This window comes from Phyllobates terribilis, unplaced genomic scaffold, assembly GCF_046119375.1.
Source record: "Phyllobates terribilis strain yellow unplaced genomic scaffold, ASM4611937v1 Scaffold_4__5_contigs__length_816908805, whole genome shotgun sequence".
Lineage (NCBI taxonomy): Eukaryota > Metazoa > Chordata > Amphibia > Anura > Dendrobatidae > Phyllobates > Phyllobates terribilis.
Window position 1 is genome coordinate 780825050 of NW_027362764.1, and position 21825 is coordinate 780846874.

Genomic DNA, 21825 nt, shown 5'->3' on the forward strand with positions numbered 1-21825 from the left:
TGCGGTCTCGGTCATCGGGGAGTGAAGAACAAAGGGTGGGAATTGTCATCTCGCTCCTACAAGGGGACCCACAATCTTGGGCGTTCTCTCTTCCCCCGGGCTCCCCGGCTCTCCAGTCAGTGGATAGGTTTTTCGCTGCTCTGGGACTCGTATATGATGACCCAGATCGGATCTCCCTTGCTGAGTCTAAGTTACGTAGGATCCAGCAGGGAGATCGTCCGGCGGAGGAATTCTGTTCGGAGTTCCGTAGGTGGGCCACGGACACCCAGTGGAATGACCCGGCTCTTAGGAGCCAGTTTTGTCAAGGTTTATCCGACAAATTACAGGATGTGTTGGCACAGTATGACTCTCCCGCATCACTGGAAGCCGCTATGGCCCTGGCTATTCGCGTTGACAGACGGCTTCGGGAGAGGTGCGGGATAACTCGACCCCCTGTGATGACTCCACCTCCTACAAGGTCCCCTCATATGGTGGTTCCCCTGGTCAGTCCAGAGGAGCCTATGCAATTAGGAGGGACATCTTTTCGGGGGAGGGGACCGGTGGTGTGCCATAAGACAGGAAGGTGTTTCTTCTGCGGGAGAAAGGGACATTTTATTGGGGGGTGACCATCCCATCCCTTGCAGAGTGAAGAGTCGTCGGAAAACTGTTGATCCCAGGTTGTGTGGTGGACGGCAATCTGGGAATAGGTATTTCGTCCCTAGGTTCGTCTCAGTTTCTCGTACCGGCGGAGGTGGTGGTGGGTACGAGAACTGAGAGGATATCTGTTCTTCTGGATAGTGGGGCCGGGGCTAATCTGGTTGATGCTCGGTTTGCCCGGGTTCAAGGTATGCGATTGAGTGAGTTGGCTAAACCCATCCCCATATTCTCGATCGATGCCAGGCCTCTCGGTCAGGGAAGTTTTTTGCAAGCTGTGCATGACGTAAAACTTCAAGTGGGGGCGATACATAAAGAACTGTTGTCTTGCTACGTGTTGGAGGGTCTTCCCGCTCCTATAGTGTTGGGCCTTCCTTGGTTAACTAAGCATAACCCGGTTATTAATTGGCAAACCAGAGAGATAAGCCAATGGAGTAAATTCTGTAATATAAACTGCATGAACACGGTCATCGGTGCGGTTACTCCTTGGGTCTTACCTCCATTTCTGGCGGACTTTGAGGATGTATTCTCGGAGAAAGGGTGTCAGGAACTACCTCCTCATCGCGAGTATGACTGTTCTGTAAAACTGCTCCCTGAGGCCAAGTTACCTAAAGCTAGGTTGTATAACCTTTCTGGTCCTGAGAGGCAGGCCATGAAGGATTATATTTCAGAAAGTCTGGCTAAGGGGCATATTAGACCTTCATCTTCACCGGTGGCTGCGGGGTTCTTCTTTGTTAAGAAGAAAGATGGAGGCCTACGCCCTTGCCTGGATTTCCGTGAACTTAATCGGATTACGGTCCGAGATCCGTATCCACTCCCACTTATTCCCGATCTCTTTAATCAGATCGTGGGCGCCAAATGGTTCTCTAAGTTGGATCTCAGGGGGGCGTACAATCTGATTAGGATGAAGGAGGGGGATGAGTGGAAGACGGCGTTTAACACTCCGGAGGGGCATTATGAGAACCTTGTCATGCCATTCGGTCTGACTAATGCCCCGGCGGTGTTCCAACACTTTGTTAATGACATTTTTCGCCGCCTGGTGGGACAGTTTGTTGTCATATATCTGGATGATATCTTAATTTACTCGCCGGATCTGGTGTCTCATCAGGAGCACGTTAGGCAGGTGTTACAGATCTTGCGGGATAATAAACTGTATGCCAAATGGGAAAAGTGTGTGTTCGCCGTACAGGAACTCCAGTTTTTAGGCTTCCTGGTTTCAGCGTCCGGTTTTCGTATGGACCCTGGGAAAGTGCGGGCAGTTCTTGAGTGGGATCGGCCAGAGAATCTTAAGGCACTACAACGTTTCCTGGGGTTTGCTAATTATTACCGGAAGTTCATTCGTAATTTCTCGTCCATGGTTAAGCCTCTCACAGACATGACTAAAAAGGGGACGGATTTTTCTAGGTGGTCTGACAAGGCTTGTCAAGCATTCTCCTCCTTGAAAAAATGTTTTGCCTCGGCACCCATACTCATTCAACCTGATGCGTCACAGCCATTCATTGTAGAGGTAGACGCTTCCGAGGTAGGGGTGGGAGCAGTATTGTCACAAGGTTCGTCCCCTGGTAAGTGGCATCCGTGCGCCTTTTTCTCTAAAAAATTGTCGTCCGCTGAGAGGAATTACGATGTCGGCAATAGGGAACTCTTGGCCATTAAGTTAGCCTTTGAGGAGTGGCGCCATTTTTTGGAGGGGGCAGTCCATCCGGTCACCGTCATCACCGATCACAAGAACCTGCTATATCTGGAGTCCGCGAAACGTCTGAATCCCAGACAAGCTAGGTGGTCATTGTTTTTTACCAGGTTTAATTTTGTCGTTACATATCGTCCTGGGTCAAAAAATGTAAAGGCGGATGCCTTATCTCGTAGTTTCCCTGGGGCCGGGAATACGGACGACCCGATTCCTATCCTTCAGGAGGGGGTGGTGGTTTCGGCAGTATGCTCTGAGCTGGAGGAGGAGGTATTGGAGGCTCAGGGGGATGCCCCTGTTGGACCTCCAGGGAGACTGTTTGTTCCAGATCAGTTGCGACAAAAGGTGATCGAGGCACACCATAACTCAGTTTTGGCAGGACACCCGGGGAGTAAAGCAACTGTGGATCTCCTCTCGCGTCGGTTTTGGTGGCCTAACTTACATAAGGAGGTGGTAACTTTTGTCGCGTCCTGTGGGGTTTGTGCGCGCTCTAAGACCTCACATACCCGTCCGTCTGGGGCCCTCTTACCTTTGAAGATCCCGGAGCGTCCTTGGACTCATCTGTCTATGGACTTTATTACGGACCTCCCTCCGTCTTCGGGTAAAACGGTCATACTCGTTGTAGTGGACAGGTTCAGCAAGATGGCACATTTTATCGCTCTTCCGGCTCTCCCTAATGCTAAAACTCTTGCGCAGGTGTTCATTGGGGAGATTGTGAGGCTTCACGGGGTACCCTCCGATGTGGTGTCTGATCGGGGGTCTCAGTTTGTGTCCAAGTTCTGGAAGGCGTTTTGTGCACGGCGGGGGATGCATTTGTCATTTTCATCGGCTTTTCACCCTCAGACCAATGGTCAGACGGAACGTATGAACCAGAGCTTGGAGACATATCTCCGGTGTTTTGTGTCAGAGAACCAGGAGGACTGGGCTTCTTTCTTACCTCTGGCAGAGTTTGCTCTTAATAATAGGCGGAGCGAGTCCACTGGTAAGTCCCCGTTTTTTGGGGCATATGGTTTTCACCCCCAGTTTTGTACTTTCAGTAGGGGGGGCTCTTCGGGGGTTCCTGAGGAGGAACGATTTTCCTCATCACTCGCTTCAGTATGGAGAGGGGTGCTGAAGAATCTGAATACTATGGGGAACCGATACAAACGTATGGCTGATAGGAGGAGAGTGTCTGGTCCGGACCTAAGTGTGAACGATCGGGTATGGTTGTCTACCAGGAATATTAAACTTAAGGTTCCCTCCTGGAAACTGGGTCCCAGGTTCATCGGGCCGTACAGAATCAGTTCTATTATTAATCCGGTGGCATTCCGTCTTGACCTCCCCCCTACGTTTAAAATTCACAACGTGTTCCACAGATCGTTGCTTAAGAGGTATGTGGCGCCGGTGGTACCGTCACCTTTACCTCCCCCTCCAGTGGTGGTCAATGGTAACTTGGAGTTCCAGGTATCAAGGGTCATCGATTCACGTTTTAATCGCCGGTCCCTTCAGTACCTGGTTCATTGGAAAGGGTATGGTCCTGAGGAGAGGATGTGGGTTCCTGCGTCGGATATTAACGCAGACCGATTAGTTCGGGCCTTCCACACGACTCACCCGGATAAACCTGGCCCTGAGGGTCCGGAGGCCCCTCGTAGAAGGGGGGGTACTGTCACGGGTGTGTCGCCACGAAGATCGTCACGATTACACAGCCTGACTTCTCGCAGCTGACTTTTTGGTGCTTGGTGTTTTCGGCAGTGAGGGAGTTAATTCTCTCTCTCTCTGTGCTAGACGAGGTCCAGCCTCGCCCAGCTGCAATCAATGTTGCTGTAATGAGACTCCTTCATATGCCTGCTGGTCTGTTTGGGAAGTGTCGGTGAAAGCATTTCACACAGACTTACAGAGCGGATCGTTGTATTTGGAGTTTCTGAGATAAGTGTATTTGGAGTGTTTTTTCCCTTCCTCGCTTTATCATTTATCTCCTTTCCCGTTGGAGTTCCCTCTGTTGTAGTTGTGTAGTTTTTGTATGCAAGGTGGTTTTGGTTTTTCCCTTGTACTGTCTCGTTCGTCTAAGTACTGTGTGTGGGCATATTATTACTTGTCCTCTTTTGTTGTGATCGGGGTCCTTCTCAGGACTAGATTACTTAGGTGCAGGGATCCTCAGGAGGTAGGGGTTACGCTGGCGGCCTGGACCTCTGTACCTTTAACAGTACCTCCAGGTTGAGGGATTAGTCAGGGCCCCAGCTTAGGGTCAGCTTAGGCTCCCTACCTCCAGTATACAGAGACAGAGTGACAGATATCACACGGTATCCAGACAGTAACTTGAGCATCATCGCCAGTAATGGCTTACCCGTGCCGCAGATGGGGTTCAAGGAGATGACCATTAAAATTGGTAAAGTTGAACAGCCGGCACAGGGAGTAATTATTGTGGACATTGACCGTCGTGAAAGTCACCCTAAAATAACTGTGGGTACTAATGTAATTGAAAATTGTCTTTCAGAGGTAATTGTAATTCTACAACAGGTGGCGGTGAATGCTAGTTCCAGCCAACAGAGAGTCCTCAACAAGGAGATAAAAGCGCTGATGAGACGGCAGCAGGTAGAACTGTCTGGTGGTGAGATCGGTAGCGTAAGACTGAGTGACCCATTCCCCATTTCCATGCCTCCCAAAAGTGAAATGATGATCTGGTGTCGGACTGCAATCGGGTTGAGAGGTAGAGACTACCAAGCCATGGTAGAACCCGTGTACTCAGACAGCAGGCCCACCATTTTGACAGCCCGTGGGGTGGTTGATGTCCGTCATGGGAGGGTGCCCGTCCGCATCCTCAACATTGGGGAGAGGGAAGTACACTTACCCAGATACGCTACACTCGCCAAACTGTTTGTTGTCGAACACAAAGCTATCAGGGCCGTGGAACCCTTGCTTCCATCTCCACAGGCGGAGGGTAATGGCTCCCAGAAACAAAAGGAGGACTGGTGCCAGAAACTCCACGTGGGTGCTGACTCCACTCCCCTGCACCAAAAACAAGGAGTCTACCGGGTGGTACAGGAGTACGAGAGAGTCTTTAGTAAGCACCCGCTAGACTTCGGCAGAGTAAAAGGGATAGAACACCACATCCCCACAGAGAGCCTCCCACCAATAAAAGAAAGACACCGACCTGTACCCCCTGCACATTATCAGAACGCAAAGGGCATGCTAAGAGAGATGAAAGAAGCTGGGGTCATTAGAGACAACTGTAGCCCCTGGGCAGCCCCCTTGGTTCTGGTGAAAAAGAAAGACGGCACCATGAGAATGTGCGTCGACTATAGACAAATCAACCGTATCACCCACAAAGACGCATATCCGCTGCCTAGAATAGAAGAGTCTTTAGCCGCACTAAAATCAGCTAACTTGTTTTCTACTTTGGACCTTACTAGCGGGTACTGGCAGGTTCCTGTGGCAGAGGCTGACAAGGAGAAGACCGCCTTCACCACCCCGATGGGACTGAGCGAATTCAACTGCATGCCTTTCGGGCTCTGCAACGCACCAGGGACCTTCCAGCGGCTGATGGAATGCTGTCTAGGGCACCGAAACTTCGAGACGGTCCTCCTTTACCTGGACGACGTGATCGTCTATTCGAAGACCTACGAGGACCATCTCAAGCACCTGGCCGAGGTGTTCGAAGCCCTGGCAGGCTATGGCCTGAAGGTGAAACCATCGAAGTGTCACCTGCTGAAACCAAAGGTCCAGTACCTAGGGCACGTGGTAAGCGCGGAAGGAGTGGCCCCCGACCCTGACAAGGTCACGGCAATCAAGAGCTGGCCAAGCCCCTCGAACATCAAAGAGGTGAGACAGTTTCTCGGGTTGGTAGGCTACTAACGAAGATTCATCCCCGGGTTCACCAAGATGGCAGCTCCTATGCAGGACCTCCTGATCGGACAGTCTAAGTCCAGGAGTCAAAAGCCACCCTTCAAGTGGGATAAACTGGAAGAGGAGTCCTTCCGCCAGTTGAAGATGGCCCTCACAGGGAATGAGATCCTGGCCTACCCTGATTATGGCCAGCCTTTTATCCTCCACACAGACGCCAGTAATGTGGGACTGGGAGCCGTACTGTCCCAAAACCAACAGGGCAGAGAAAGGGTGATCGCGTACGCCAGCCGGAAGCTGAGACCCACCGAGAGGAACCCGGAGAATTACAGCTCCTTCAAGCTAGAATTCTTGGCGGTGGTGTGGGCCGTGACGGAATGCTTCAAGCATTACCTGGCCTCCGCAAAGTTCACCGTGTACACGGACAACAACCCGTTGACACACCTGGACAATGCAAGACTGGGTGCCCTAGAACAGCGGTGGATGGCCCGTCTCTCCAACTATGACTTCGTGATGAAGTACCGGGCCGGCAAAACCAATGCCAACGCAGACGCCCTGTCGAGGATGCCTCACTTACCTGAAGGTGACGAAGACCCAGAAGAGCTGGAGGAGGTAGAACTCCCCGCGTTTCACCGGTATGGAGTCGCTCAATACTCCCACCGCGTGAAAGAGGAGGATCTAACAACCGTGATGATCAATCCCCTACCTCACCACAGCTGGGCCGAGACCCAAGATAGTGACCCTGCAGTCCGCCTGGTGAAAGATCTGCTGACCCGGGAAGATGCCCGCCTAGATCCAGATGCCCCAGAGGAAGCCAAGCAGCTATGGAAAGAGAAGAGCAAGCTGTTCCTCTACGAAGGCAAGTTGTGCAGAAGGATTGTCAACCACCGGACGCATGAGCTGACCTGGCAAGTCGTGGTTCCAAGGCGGGATGCAGCTATGGTCCTGGGAGCTTACCATGACAGAGCGGGACACTTCGGTTGGAAGAAACTGGAGTTCCAGCTAAGAGGAAGGTTCTTTTGGGTCGGCATGAGAGGAGCTGTAGAAAAGTGGTGCAGAGACTGTGGCCCTTGTCACCTAAGGAGGAAGGACCGCACCAGCCAGAAGACACCCTTGAGGCCCATCGTCACCACGCAGCCTCTTGAGCTGGTAGCTCTAGACCACGTCAAGTTGGCTCCAAGCCGGTCAGGGTACATCTACGCCCTGACAATCGTGGACCACTATTCACGTTTTCTCGTGGTGGTCCCGGTAAAGGACTTGACAGCCCAAACAGCGGCCAGAGCCTTCCAGCAATATTTCTGCCATCCACACGGGTATCCGGAACAGGTCCTGACAGACCAGGGTCCAGCGTTCGAGGCTGAAATCTTCCAGGAGTTCTGCAACCTCTATGGCTGTAAGAAGATTCGGACAACGCCTTACCATCCACAAACCAACGGGATGTGTGAGAAGATGAACAATATAGTCATTGATCTCCTGAAGACGTTGCCCCTGGAGGAACGCAGCCTGTGGCCAGAAAAACTGCCGGACCTAATAGACCTATACAACAATATCCCGGTGAATGCTACAAACTGCACCCCGGCTTACCTGATGCGAGCTAGACCAGGTAAGCTGCCCGTAGACCTGGAGATGGGAGTCCTAATACCTGAGGACACCTCCCCGGATGCGGACTGGGATACGGAAAGGCAACTGCAGTACAAGAAGGTACAGGAGAGTGTGGAGAAGAGCCTGGCCCAGGTGAGAGAGAGGCAAGAAAAACTCTTCAATCAACACGCCCCTGCTGGTCCCCTAGAACCTGGTGAGCAAGTCCTAAAGCGAAAAAGAAGGCTACATAAGTTGGACGACCAGTGGGAAAGGGAACCCTACACCGTACTGCAGTCTGACCACGACAACCCAAAGGTGTGCGTAATCACCAAGGACGGAGGAGAAACCACTAGTGTTGTCTCCAGAGACCACCTCAAAAGATGCCCCGAGCAAATCCGTAGTGCAGAAGAGGATCAGAGTGACCTTGAACCCGCAGAGGACAAGGAAGAAATGATCAGCACCGTTCTCGGAGAGTTCCCTCAGTCCTGGACTCGCATAAATGATGCCATAGTGGTACCTGTCCTGCATTTCCTGCAACCGGCACAGCAACAACCAACACCAGAGCCGGAAAGTGAAGAGGAGCAAGCGGTTCCAGAGGCAGAAGAGCCTGTACCAGCAGCCCAGGAGAGTCAACCCTCTGCTGACAGTGAGCCTGCCATGCCTGCGGTAAGCCAAAGAACCCGCAGACAGCTGCCTGCCCTACCTGTACACCCAGCTGGTAGCTGTAACCCTAACGCTAGTGGGGAAAGCCAGGTTGGTCCACCACCAGACAGTGGGTTAAGGACTCACAGGTTATGGACTTTTTATAACCAGGACCTTGTATGGACTGCGTTCGGAGCCTAACCAAGGAATGAACTAAGACTGTAAAGGACTTGGGGTAGGACAGACCCCCACCTGGTTAAGGCTCCCCGTTGTGTTGGTGATATGGACACCTGGTCACAGACCACACTGTGACCTTAAGAACTCAATCTGTGCGTCACTTGTATACTAATGTTTTATGGTATGCATATTGTCTTTGTATATTGTTTAGTCCCGGAGTACTAAATTTCACTAGGGGGGAATGTGTCACCCTAGCATGGATGCCACAAGTGTAATTAAAGCTGTGTCTGAGAGCAAGGGGGAGGTTCTCTAGTCAGGGGAACATTAGCATGCAATGCCTCCTGTCTAAGGCCAGTAGGGGGAGCAGGCTGCCCCTATAAAAGCTGGTGCTGGGGGCAGGGTTAGGGAGAACTGGATGGCCTGTCTCAGCATTGAGACTTGTCCCAGAGCAGAACAGGGACAGACAGTTGCACTGCACCTAAGAGGAAGTGTGGCAGGAGGAGAGCCACAAGCCAGAGACAAGAGGCGAAGCAAGCCTGTCTTGGCAGATAAGAGACTGACTTTACCAGACTTTGGTGTCTGAGGCTGGGAGGATTCCACATCCTCCAGCAGAGAACCAGTCCGCAAGGGACTGTATATTCCTTGGCCTAAGAAGCCTGGAGGCCCTGCCACAACCGAAGGGACCAGTAAAGCCGTACAAGGCTGGGAGCAGAAAGGAACCCACGTCGCAGGCCATACAGGCGAGAATACACGGAAAGCTCGGAAACGTGGGCTGTTACCCTATAACGAGGAGATAGCCAGAAGGAGCGCAGAAAGCACGGTAGGCCTACACCCTCACCCTGACCAGGGCCAATTTCCCCGTTGCTCTCAGACATCCAGGTCCCCTCCTAGCTGGGACTGTTTATGGGTCAGTTTACCTGTTTCAGTAAAGACCCTGGACTGCAACCTATTGTCTGTGTGCTCCTTCGCGCCTCCAGCACTACCGGTACTGGGACTCTCACCACCATCACTCCCAACATCCATTATACTGCCCTGGGGCCGCACTCTTCCCGTGGGGAGTCACACTACCCTAGCTGCACACCTCATCAGCCCCAGCGGTCTGCATGCAGCGGCGGTTCCTAATAACCGCAATCCACGGGTGGCATAGTCAGACATAAACATCAGCACATAACGGACTACCACTGGCCTGACCACCCTGAGCCACGGAACCGGGTTGCCACTACTACTCCCATCGTTCCCCCACTGCCCGGATCCGAGTGCCCCACGGCCCAGGGGGCGAGTCACTTGCTCTTCTTGCTCTCCGGTAGGCTCCTGCTGGGTAGGCTGAAGGAAGTGTAGGACGGGTACCAGTATTGCGCCATTTATCTGAGTCCAGGTCCGGGGGAACTCTCCGAGAACTGTGCTGATCATCTCTTCCTTGTCCTCTGCGGATTCAAGGTCATCTTGATCTTCATTTGGACTCTGTAGTTGCTCGGGGCACAGACCCACCAGGAGTACAGGGAGGAATGGACCTGGGTGTCTGAGGGCATTCGGGCGAGCTCCACTGGTCAGGGTGAGTGGGTAGGCCTACCGTTCTCTCTCTGCCCTTGCTGACTATCTCCCCCTTTAGTGGTATGATAGCCCACGTCCCTGAGCTGGCCGTGTACTACGCCTTTATGACTTGCGACTCGGGCCTTAGGTACCTGTAGCTTCTCTGTGCTGTACCGGTCCCTCTGTGTGGCGGAGCTTCCAGGCTTCTTAGGCCAAGGGACCTAAAATCCCTCGCAAGTAGATGATCTGCTGCAGGACTTGCAATTCTGACAGCCTCGGATCCCAGTGTCCGGTATGTTGTTCTCTCTCAGCCAGGACCAGCTCTCGTCGCCTCTGTCCCTGGCTTGCTGTTCCTCCTTAGCCTCCTTGACTCCTCAGCTGCCGCTGACCTGTCCCTCTCTTCTGGGAACCCTTCTGGATGCTTCAGAAGTGGGTCCTGGTTTCCCTAACCCTGCCCTCAGTACCAGCTTTTATAGGGGCAGCCTGCTCCCCCTACTGGCCTGGGACAGGAGGTGCTGCATGCTAATGGTCCATGACCAGAGAACCTCCCTCCTGCTCTCAGACACAGCCTTACAAGTTTGTGGCATCCAGGCCTGGGGTGACACAGTAGCAGCAAATCCACACCATATAATTCAGTGCTTTTTATAAATCATCTGCTCCCGTTATTCAATCATTGTACGATGATAAACAGCTATTCACACACACATTATGATGCCCCCACAGTACATTCCCCCGACAAAGTATGATGTCCCTGACGCGCCCCCTGGGCCATATTCTTTAGGGGAATACCCGGAGCCGGATCAGATGGGGGTTGTAGTCTCCGAGTGGCTGTGACCCGGTCCGTGCCCAGGGTGTCAAGCTCAGTGTGTGGCAGTCCTTACTGATGTTACTAAAGTTCTTTATGTCGACTACGCCACCCGTTGGATTGCGGTCACTACGGCCGCCGCTGCAGCAGGGTCCGCTGAGGCTGATGGTGTTGGTGCAGCTTTAGATAGTATAACCCCCAACGGGAGGGGTATGGCCTCAGGGGGTCAGGTGCAGAGGATGGGGGTTGTGGTGGTGCAGCGTAGATGATAATTAAAGACAGAGTCGGGTTGTGCAGTTCAGGGTGTTTACTTACTGCAGATATTCCGGTCACTCCGGCCTTGAGTGACCACCCGAGCCGTGCTGCGTCCACCAGGTCCTGGATTCAGCCAACCCCCAAGCAAGTCCGGAGCGTGTCCCTGAGCCCTCCTTCTTGTCCTTTCTTCTGGCCGTCCCCACCAGGGATCCACCTAGGTCCAGCTCCCTCGGGCCTTCTGTTGGGAGACCCTTGGCCTTGGGTTCCCTGACCCTACACGTGGTTTGCCTTCAGGGTGGATGTGGTGGGTGGCCGTGGCAGATCCTGCCCACGGCCTCCGGTCTCTGGCTGAGGTATGCTTTAGCCCCCACCAGTTTGGGATCCGGTACCCAGTTGCCAACTCTTCACCCGGTGATGGACTTTGGGTTCTCAGAGTCCTTTTCTTTCACCCCCTCTGGGTCTTTCTTCCTTTCTCCTCTCTCACTCTTGCTCTGGGGCTGCTCTGCTCCTCTGCTCTCCTCCTCTGGCTTCTCACAGACTGACTGACTGTGGCAGACTGACCGACTGTGGCAAACTGACCCTGATCTTAGATGGTGCCCACCTTAAATACTCCCTCTATGTGTGAGCTCAGGTGACCAGCACCCAATGAGCTCCTATCTTTACCCAGGCTGCTCCCCCTATCTGCCCCTACACTACTGGGATGTACCACCCCCCTCCCACTCCAGCCAGGAACAGACTCGGTCGTACCTGCACATTTCTAAGTGGGAGTACCGTTGGTCTGTTCCTCGGAAATGGGATGTGTGTAGTGCATGCAGCTTTCTGAGCTCAGTTCCACACTCCATCCTTACCCGGGAGTGGAATATCACACCTCAGGGTTGAGGTGCAATACCCCTGTAGCAGCCGAATCCTCAGGGTGCTACATTCCCCCCTGGTAAATCACAGCACGTCCTCGGGCTGTAAGATATAAAAACACCAAAACATACAATTTTTGCATAAACAACATAATAAAAACATATAAAACATATATATCAGCAATAAAACTTTTTTTTCATAAATAACATTCTCGTAGACTTCTCTTGCTTCTAGCTCCTCCTCCGGACACTGTGCAACGTGTGCCCGGAAAAAGTGCAACAGTTTCTCTAGAAAAATGGTTTTCCTATAAAACCGGTAGGGGGCGCTTTAGGAAGCGCAACTATATACAAGGGGATATGGCCGCTCTCAGTCCTCGGCCAGGTATTTAGGAAAGGGATGACCGCTCTCAGTCCTCGGTCAGTGGGGTTAAGGGAAATACGGGTAACAGTTCAATTCTCTGGTCCCAACGGGGACTATAATAGCAGCAACGGTTCACTGTGCCCCGACGGGCAACTATATACAGCTTCTACTCCGCTGTACTCAACGACGACGTCCTCCTGCTCTTTCTTTGTGATTAACTTTAGCTTCAGACCCGTCCGGGTCCTCTTGCTCCTCCTCACACCGCAGCTCCTCCTCCGTCAGGCGATGCACATGGAGGGCGTAGGGTCCTTTGGCACACTTGTGCCGGGTGAAGGTGACCTCGTCCCCTATATAAAGGTCACGACCTCTGTGTCCTTCCGGTAGGTGGGACTCAACGTCTCTTCTTGTCACGAAGACGTCGCCTGGGGTGCGGTGATCTCGGATGAAGCCCCACCCGTGCTGCATATTAAACTTGATCACAGTCCCGGTGGAAGGGGGACCATGAGCTGCACGGGGACGCCTCCTGGCCCGGCTCTTCTGCTCCGCGCTCTTTATTTGGGCTTGTTGTTCCCGGACCCGCCTCTCTCTCCGCTCCCTCTCAAAGACCTCGAGCTGTTGCCGGCAGCACTCTGCACGCTCCGCTGCAGCTGCCCGGGTCTCCTGAGTGAACCCCATGAGGTCTTCTCCGGTGGGATCCCACTCAAACTGGGTCTCTTCTAGCGGGGGCGAGATCCTCTTCATGGGCTTTGGAGCCGGGATCAGGGGTTCGCACATGGCCCTTGCTTTTTGCAGCTCCAGCTGGATGTATTCCTGGGGCCATACGAAGGGCTGCCCATCCGGGCACGTATGCTGGGCGAACAGGTCCTCACCCAGGTGCGGTACTTTAGGTGTTATGGGCGCTGTGGTGGTAGCGGCGCCCGGGTTGACCAGGCCTTGCGACCAGGCTTGGGGCACTTTGAAAGTAAAGGGCACCGTAAGGACGGCGGCGCCCTGTGTTACTTGGCCCTGCGACCAGGCCGGGGGCTCCGCGGAGGTAGGGGGCGCTGTTGGTATTGCGGCGCCCGGGGGTACTAGGCCTTGCGACCAGGCTGGTGGTACTTCCTGCTTGGTCACGCTCGGGGTCGAGGCGTGTGACGTCACAGGGGTCGCGGCTTCCGTTTGAGGCCCAGTCGGCGGCGGTGACGTTGCGGTTACGGGCACGGCAGGGGGTACTTCGGGCTCTGCGACGGGGAGCTGGGGCAGGTACGCGGTTTCCCGGTTTGGGGTAGAGACGTCCCCTTTACCTGCCTCCTTTCGTTCGGCTCCCTTCTCGGCGCCGTCTCCGGCCTTCAGTCCTCCTGCGCCATCCTCAGAGGCGGTCTTTCTCCTCGTCTCGGGTGGCGTGCTCCGCTGACGAGTTCTTGTCTGCTGGGCCATCTCACGGCTCCATTCTGCTAACGTCTCTCGCTGCACCCGGGCCATCCTCCGTGCGAGGCCCTCCAGCGCAGTCTGTGCACACTCCCGATCTCGGGGGAGCTGTGCCAGGACCTCCACTAAGCCTAGTGGGGTCGTTGCTTCTAGCAGGCTCCTGACCAACGGGTCGGTGCTGCTCTGCTCTCCTTCCGTTGTCTCCAGCAGGTCTTCTGGAGTGGCGACCGACAACAGGCTCCTGACCACTGAGTCGGTGCTGCCTGGAGTGGCGGCCCGCATCAGGCTCCTGACCACTGGGTCGGTGCTGCCTGGCTCTTCCTCCATCTCCGGGTAGGCTCTTTCTGGACTCTGCTCCAGGCTTCTTGTCTCCGGGTGCGCTCTCTCCAGACTGCTCCAGGCGACACCCATCTTTGCTCTCTTCTTCTCAGTCCTCCCACTTCGAGGGCGGTCCCGGGGCCACTTGGTGATTGTCAGCTCCAGGGGCAGTTCTTTCACGCTGACAGACACCTCTAGCATCACAGTCTCTGTTGGTGGGGGCGGTTTCCACTTTTGGCGCCATTTTCGGTCCTGGCCCACGATGGGAGGCGGCCTCTTGCCATCCTCTGGCACGCCCATAATGGCGTCCGCTCTTCCAAGGCGGGAAACCTTTGGAAATGGCGGGAATCATCTCCCAGTGGCGGGAAACTCTGCAGATGGCGGGAAAAAGCTGTTAATGGCGGACAACCGGCGGGAAACGACCTGTGATGGGGTCCGATGGCGGGGAGCCTCCGGAACCGGCAGGAGACTTCTTTTTGAGGTAAACTTGTTCTTTTCTTCAGGCACGCAGTACCCGGGTGTTGCGGGCACGAGATCCTGCCGACTACGCCAAAGTTGACGCGCCCCCTGGGAAATATTCTTTAGGAGAATACCCGGAGCCGGATCAGATGGGGGTTGTAGTCTCCGAGTGGCTGTGACCCGGTCCGTGCCCAGGGTGTCAAGCTCAGTGTGTGGCAGTCCTTACTGATGTTACTAAAGTTCTTTATGTCGACTACGCCACCCGTTGGATTGCGGTCACTACGGCCGCCGCTGCAGCAGGGTCCGCTGAGGCTGATGGTGTTGGTGCAGCTTTAGATAGTATAACCCCCAACGGGAGGGGTATGGCCTCAGGGGGTCAGGTGCAGAGGATGGGGGTTGTGGTGGTGCAGCGTAGATGATAATTAAAGACAGAGTCGGGTTGTGCAGTTCAGGGTGTTTACTTACTGCAGATATTCCGGTCACTCCGGCCTTGAGTGACCACCCGAGCCGTGCTGCGTCCACCAGGTCCTGGATTCAGCCAACCCCCAAGCAAGTCCGGAGCGTGTCCCTGAGCCCTCCTTCTTGTCCTTTCTTCTGGCCGTCCCCACCAGGGATCCACCTAGGTCCAGCTCCCTCGGGCCTTCTGTTGGGAGACCCTTGGCCTTGGGTTCCCTGACCCTACACGTGGTTTGCCTTCAGGGTGGATGTGGTGGGTGGCCGTGGCAGATCCTGCCCACGGCCTCCGGTCTCTGGCTGAGGTATGCTTTAGCCCCCACCAGTTTGGGATCCGGTACCCAGTTGCCAACTCTTCACCCGGTGATGGACTTTGGGTTCTCAGAGTCCTTTTCTTTCACCCCCTCTGGGTCTTTCTTCCTTTCTCCTCTCTCACTCTTGCTCTGGGGCTGCTCTGCTCCTCTGCTCTCCTCCTCTGGCTTCTCACAGACTGACTGACTGTGGCAGACTGACCGACTGTGGCAAACTGACCCTGATCTTAGATGGTGCCCACCTTAAATACTCCCTCTATGTGTGAGCTCAGGTGACCAGCACCCAATGAGCTCCTATCTTTACCCAGGCTGCTCCCCCTATCTGCCCCTACACTACTGGGATGTACCACCCCCCTCCCACTCCAGCCAGGAACAGACTCGGTCGTACCTGCACATTTCTAAGTGGGAGTACCGTTGGTCTGTTCCTCGGAAATGGGATGTGTGTAGTGCATGCAGCTTTCTGAGCTCAGTTCCACACTCCATCCTTACCCGGGAGTGGAATATCACACCTCAGGGTTGAGGTGCAATACCCCTGTAGCAGCCGAATCCTCAGGGTGCTACATCCCCACAGTACATTCCACCACACACAGTATGATGTCCCCACAGTACATTCCCCCCCACACACAGTATGATGTCCTCACAGTACACCCCCCCACACACAGTATGATGGCCCCACAGTACATTCCTCCCCACACACAGTATGATGCCCCCACAGTACATTCCTCCCCATAAAGTATGATGTCCCCACAATAGATTTCTCCACACACAGTATGATGTCCCCACAGTACATTCCCCCCACACATACAGTATGATGCCCCCACAGTACATTCCTCCCCACACACAGTATGATGCCCCCACAGTACATTCCCACACACACAGTATGATGCCCCCACAGTATATTCCCCCTCACACACAATATAATGCCCCTACACAGCATGATGTCCCCACAGTAAATTCTCACACACAGTATGATGCCCCCACAGTAAATTCCCCCACACACAGTATGATGCCCCCACAGTACATCCCCCCCACACAAAGTATGATGTCCCCACAGTACATTCCCCCCCACACACAGTATGATGCTCCCACAGTACATTTCCCCCACACACAGTATGATGTCCCCACAGTACATTCCCCCACACACAGTATGATACCCCCACAGTACATTCCCCCCACACACAATATGATGTCCCCACAGTACATTGCCCCACACACAGTATGATGTCCCCACAGTACATTCCCCCCACAGACAGTATGATTCCCCACAGTACATTCCTCCCCACACACAGTTTGATGCCCCCACAGTAAATTCCCACTCATACACAGTATGATGCCCCCACAGTACATTTCTCCAACACACAGTATGATGCCCCCACAGTACATCCCCCCCACACAAAGTATGATGTCCCCACAGTACATTCCCCCCCACACACAGTATGATGCTCCCACAGTACATTTCCCCCACACACAGTATGATGTCCCCACAGTAAATTCCCACACATACACAGTATGATGCCCCCACAGTACATTTCTCCAACACACAGTATGATGCCCCCACAGTACATTCCCCCCACACAGTATGATGTCCCCACAGTACATTTCCCCCCCACACACAGTATGGTGTCCCCACAGTACATTCCCCCACACACACAGTATGATGTCCCCACAGTACATTCCCCCCACACAGTATGATGCCCCCACAGTACATTCCCCCACACACAGTATGATGTTCCCCTCTACGCCAGTCTTTTCACCGAGCTAAATACAACTCTCAGCAAAAAAAGTTGTGGACTGGCTCCGTACCGTCTCTGGCCACATTCACCTGTCCACGTGTTTGTGGTTAGGCAGTCCTTCCACTGGGGAGGGCACGGGTAATGTTGTGGGACCCATGCTTGTGGAAGGCGGAGACAATACCGGAAAAAATAATGGCGGCTGGGGACCGAGTATAGATACCCAGTCGCCGCCGCCATAAGATTGTGGACAGCTTCCGCCTCCACGAGCTTAAAAAGCCATATTTCAAGTGCAAGCAGCTGCCCAGAAATCTGGCAGTTTAGTGTTGCGGCCTGTGGGTGGGTGAATGGCTGCATACTTGCACTTGCATTTCAAGTAACAGAAAACTAAGCAGATGGTGGCCTCTATCATCATCATGGCCTCACCTCGGCACTATGAACTCTCCAGAAGGAGAAGCCAGGGCCCGCCGGAGTAGTCTCCGGTTCTCTGGTGGGCCCGTCCAACCCTGCCGAAAAGCTGCCCTGGCTAATAAAATACAACTGTCAGCAAAAAAAAAGTTGTGGACTGGCTATGTACCGTCCCTGGCCACGTTCACCTGTCCACATGTTTGTGGTTAGGCGGTCCTTCTCAGTAAGTGCACTGGGGAGGGCACGGGTAATGTTGTGGGACCCGTGCATGTGGAAGGCAGAGGCGATACCGGGAAATATAGTGGTGGCTGGGGAAAGAGTATGGACACCCGGCTGCCGCCGACATGAGGTTATGAAAAGCTTCTGCCTCCACGAGCCTAAAAGGCTACATTTCAAGTGCAAGTAGCTGTCAAAAATTTGTCAGTATAGTATTGCAGCCGGTGGGTAGGTGGGTGGCTGCCTGCATACTTGCACTTGCATTCCAAGGAACTGAACGCTGAGGAGGGACAAGGATAAGTCACGCGATTAACATGCAGGTGCTCGGGTGCACTACACATAACAGAGCGCTATACATAATAGAGCAGGGGTGGGAAAGTAATATTACTGAGGGGCCACATGAGAGATGTGACTGTTGTGTAGGCTGAATCAATAGGCTGAAATTAATTCTGCTCAATATTAACATATGAATTATATTTTATATTATTAACTGTATCACTTAATATTGAGCAGAATTAAGTGTGCTGGCATCCCCCTACATACAGAAAGAGCCCACACACATACCCTATATACAGTAAGAGCCCACACACAGCACCCTTTATACAGTAAGAGCCCATACATAGCACCAATGTACAGTATGAGCTCACACACAGAATCCTATTTAGAGTATGAGCCCTCACATAGCTCACTATATACAGCCAAGCTCTCACATAGCCCTCTATATACAGTATGAGCCCTCACATAGCCCGCTATAAATAGCTGAGCCCTCACATAGCCCCCTATATACAGCATGAGCCCCCACACACTTTAAATATTGCTTGGCAGCATGTATTTGTGCAGAGCAGCCGCTATAAGATTCCATCACAAGATTCCATGATGACATCACTAGTGATGGTCGGCCATTATGACATCAGAGCTCACAGTCACTGTGTACAATCTACACAGGGTCATGGCTGCCGTTGTTGGCTCCATAGTGACTGAGCACTTGCAGTTTCTCGCTATGGAACATCAGGACATTACTACAGCAGGTAAATGGTGGACGCTCCGCACAAGTCTTCTCCACAATAATGGATAATAATGGTGGGATAGAAGCTTCTTCTTTCTTCCAATATAAAACAGGACAAGACCCCAGATATGTAGTCAATGTATCTGCAGAGAGGAGCAGACGTCAGATACAATGGCCGCCTTCATTGTGATCTTTCTCATCTCGAGATTATTCATTTGTGTTTCTTTTCTTCTTTATAGGCTGAAAAAAGATCTCAATATAGAGATTTGTCTTTTGTTAAAGAACTGGCCGAAAAAGTCCTGTGTGTACTGGAAGGTCCGGCCCGCTCATCGGAACGCCCGGTAAGGATCCATCATCTTCTCTATCACACGTCCTTGTTTTCTGATCTTCTCCAGATCACCAGCCAGATATCAGAAGATCTGGTGTTAGATCTTATCGGCCTCCCTGTCAGCCCCTGGCAAGCACAGGAGGTAATATGGCCGCCTGTCTCTGCTGATGGCAGTCTGTATTCTGCTGATGTAGTCACAGCTCAGTGGTGGGAAGTCTGTATTTCCGCCTCTGTCTCCCTCTATTATCCATATTAATGTTTTTGCAATGTTACCTCATCTTAATCCATTTTATCTGATAAAAGTCCTCATGATGGCGCCTGATCTGTATAGTTACAGTTGGTGCGTCTGTAAATGCGGGTTTAGTCCTTCCTGATTTGTGGATTTGGTGATTTAGTGGAAGGTTCCTCGTGGTAATTCTATATATTCTATCAATCAGGAGACACCAGAAGGCGACACCGAAGACGAGCAAAATGTGACCCCAGAGACCCCTGACCCTAATACGAGTCAGCCGGGGCCGAGCAGCGATCTGACTACAGGTGAGCCGATCACACAACCTTCTACCGGAAATATCCAGATATTATAGAGAACAGGGGATAATGTCATAGTTACTCTTTCCACTCTGTAATCAAACATACAGAGAGCCAAAATGAAAAACTTGGAAAAAGTCACGAGCCAACCAGAATGCAGTATAATGGGTCCCACAAAGTCCTCCATAACGAATAATGGGTCCCACAAAGTCCTCCATAATGAATAATGGGTCCCACATAGTCCTCTATGCAGAATAATGGGCCCCACATAGTGCTCCATGCAGAATAATGGGCCCCACATAGTCCTCCATACAGAATAATGCCCCACATAGTCCTCCACACAGAATAATGGGCCACACAAGTCCTCCAAACAGAATAATGGGCCCCAAAAAGTCCTCCACACAGAATAATGGGCACCAGATAGTCCTCCATACAGAATAATGGGTCCCACAAAGTCATCCATACAGAATAACGTGCCCCAGATAGCCCTCCATACAGAATAATGGGCCCCACATAGTCCGGCACACAGTATAATGGGCACCACATAGTACTCCATACAGTATAATGGGCACCACATAGTCCTCCATACGAAATAATGGGCCCCACATAGTCCTCCATACAGAATAATGGACCCCACATATTCCACCATACAGAATAATAGGCCCCACATAGTCCTCCATACAGAATAATGGCCCCACATAGTCCTCCATACAATATAATGGCCCCACATAGTCCTCCATAAGGAATAATGGCCCCACATAGTCCTCCTTATGGAATAATGGCCCCACATAGTGCTCCATACAGAATAATGGCCCCACACAGTCCTCCACACAGTATAATGGCCCCACATAGTCCTCCATACAGGATAATTGACCCCACATAATCCTCCATACAGAATAATGGGCCCCACATAGTCCTCCATACAGAATAATGGGCCCCACATAGTCCTCCATAGAGATTAATGGGCCCCACATAGTCCTCCATACAGTATTATGGGCCCCACATAGTCCACCGTAGAGTATAAAGGGCCCCACATAGTCCTTCATAGAGAATAATAGGCCCCACATAGTCCTCCATACAGTATTATGGGCCCACATAGTCCTCCATAAAGTATTATGGGCCCCACAAAGTCCTCCATAGAGAATCATAGGCCCCACATAGTCCTCCATACAGTATAATGGGCCCCACATATTCCACCATACAGAATAATAGGCCTAACATAGTCCTCCATACAGAATAATGGCCCCACATAGTCCTCCATACAATATAATGGCCCCACATAGTCCTCCATAAAGAATAATGGCCCCACATAGTCCTCCATACAGAATAGTCATTTCTCCATTATATTGCTGTATTATGTCTGTAGGATTAATATCCTCTAATACATTTTATTTCCTCATCATTTTATCGCTATTTTAGAAACAACTGAGCTGTTGGATCCTGACAGTGTAATCTTAGAGATCCCGGAGATCCAAGAACCTGCCGGTGTAAGTATTATAGAGGGAGATGTCTGTGTATCACCAGATCACGGGGTGTAAATGACCCGTCCAGTATTATCCCCCATATAACCAGGGGGCGCCTCTATTATTAGAGGAGATGACACTATTGCATTAGATAATAGCGTTTATATTATAGGGAATCCGTCAGCAGGTTTCTGCTCACCTATCGGATCAGTGACATCAGCTGGGACATAATATAGGGGGAGACGTTTCTGCATCTGGAGATTTTCTCCAGCAGCTTCTAGATCTTAATATCATTTCTTCTTCTTCTTCTTTTCTAGGACTTGATGGAATCATTGATCCAGGCGAGAAAGCCGCGTATGAGCGACTACGAAACATCTAAGCTGATCAGCAGCGGATCTTTTGGGTGAGATTTCAGTTAGCATAAGCCACATTTCTCAGGGTTCCCTATGATAATGCTTCATCCTCTGTGCTTTGCCATTCAGTCTTATCATAGGGACATGATCTGAGGTGAAAGGTGATAACGTGACCTGGGTGAGGGTCCGGCAGACGTGGCATTGTGCAGACTTCCCATAGGTGATAATGTGACCTGGGTGAGGGTCCGGCAGACGTGGCATTGTGCAGACCCTCCCATAGATGATCTATGTAGTATTATTTAATGTATTTCTAGATGTGGATTTCTAGTAATGGTCGGACTTCTGGTATTAAACATTAGAACAGAAGATCATATAATGACTTCTATAGACGGACTGTTAATAAGGATTCACTATAAACCATGGTTTCTTCTTCTCTCCAGGTCCGTCCACTTAGTTCACCATAAAGACTCACAGAAGATCTTCGCTATGAAGAAAATTGCCAAGCGG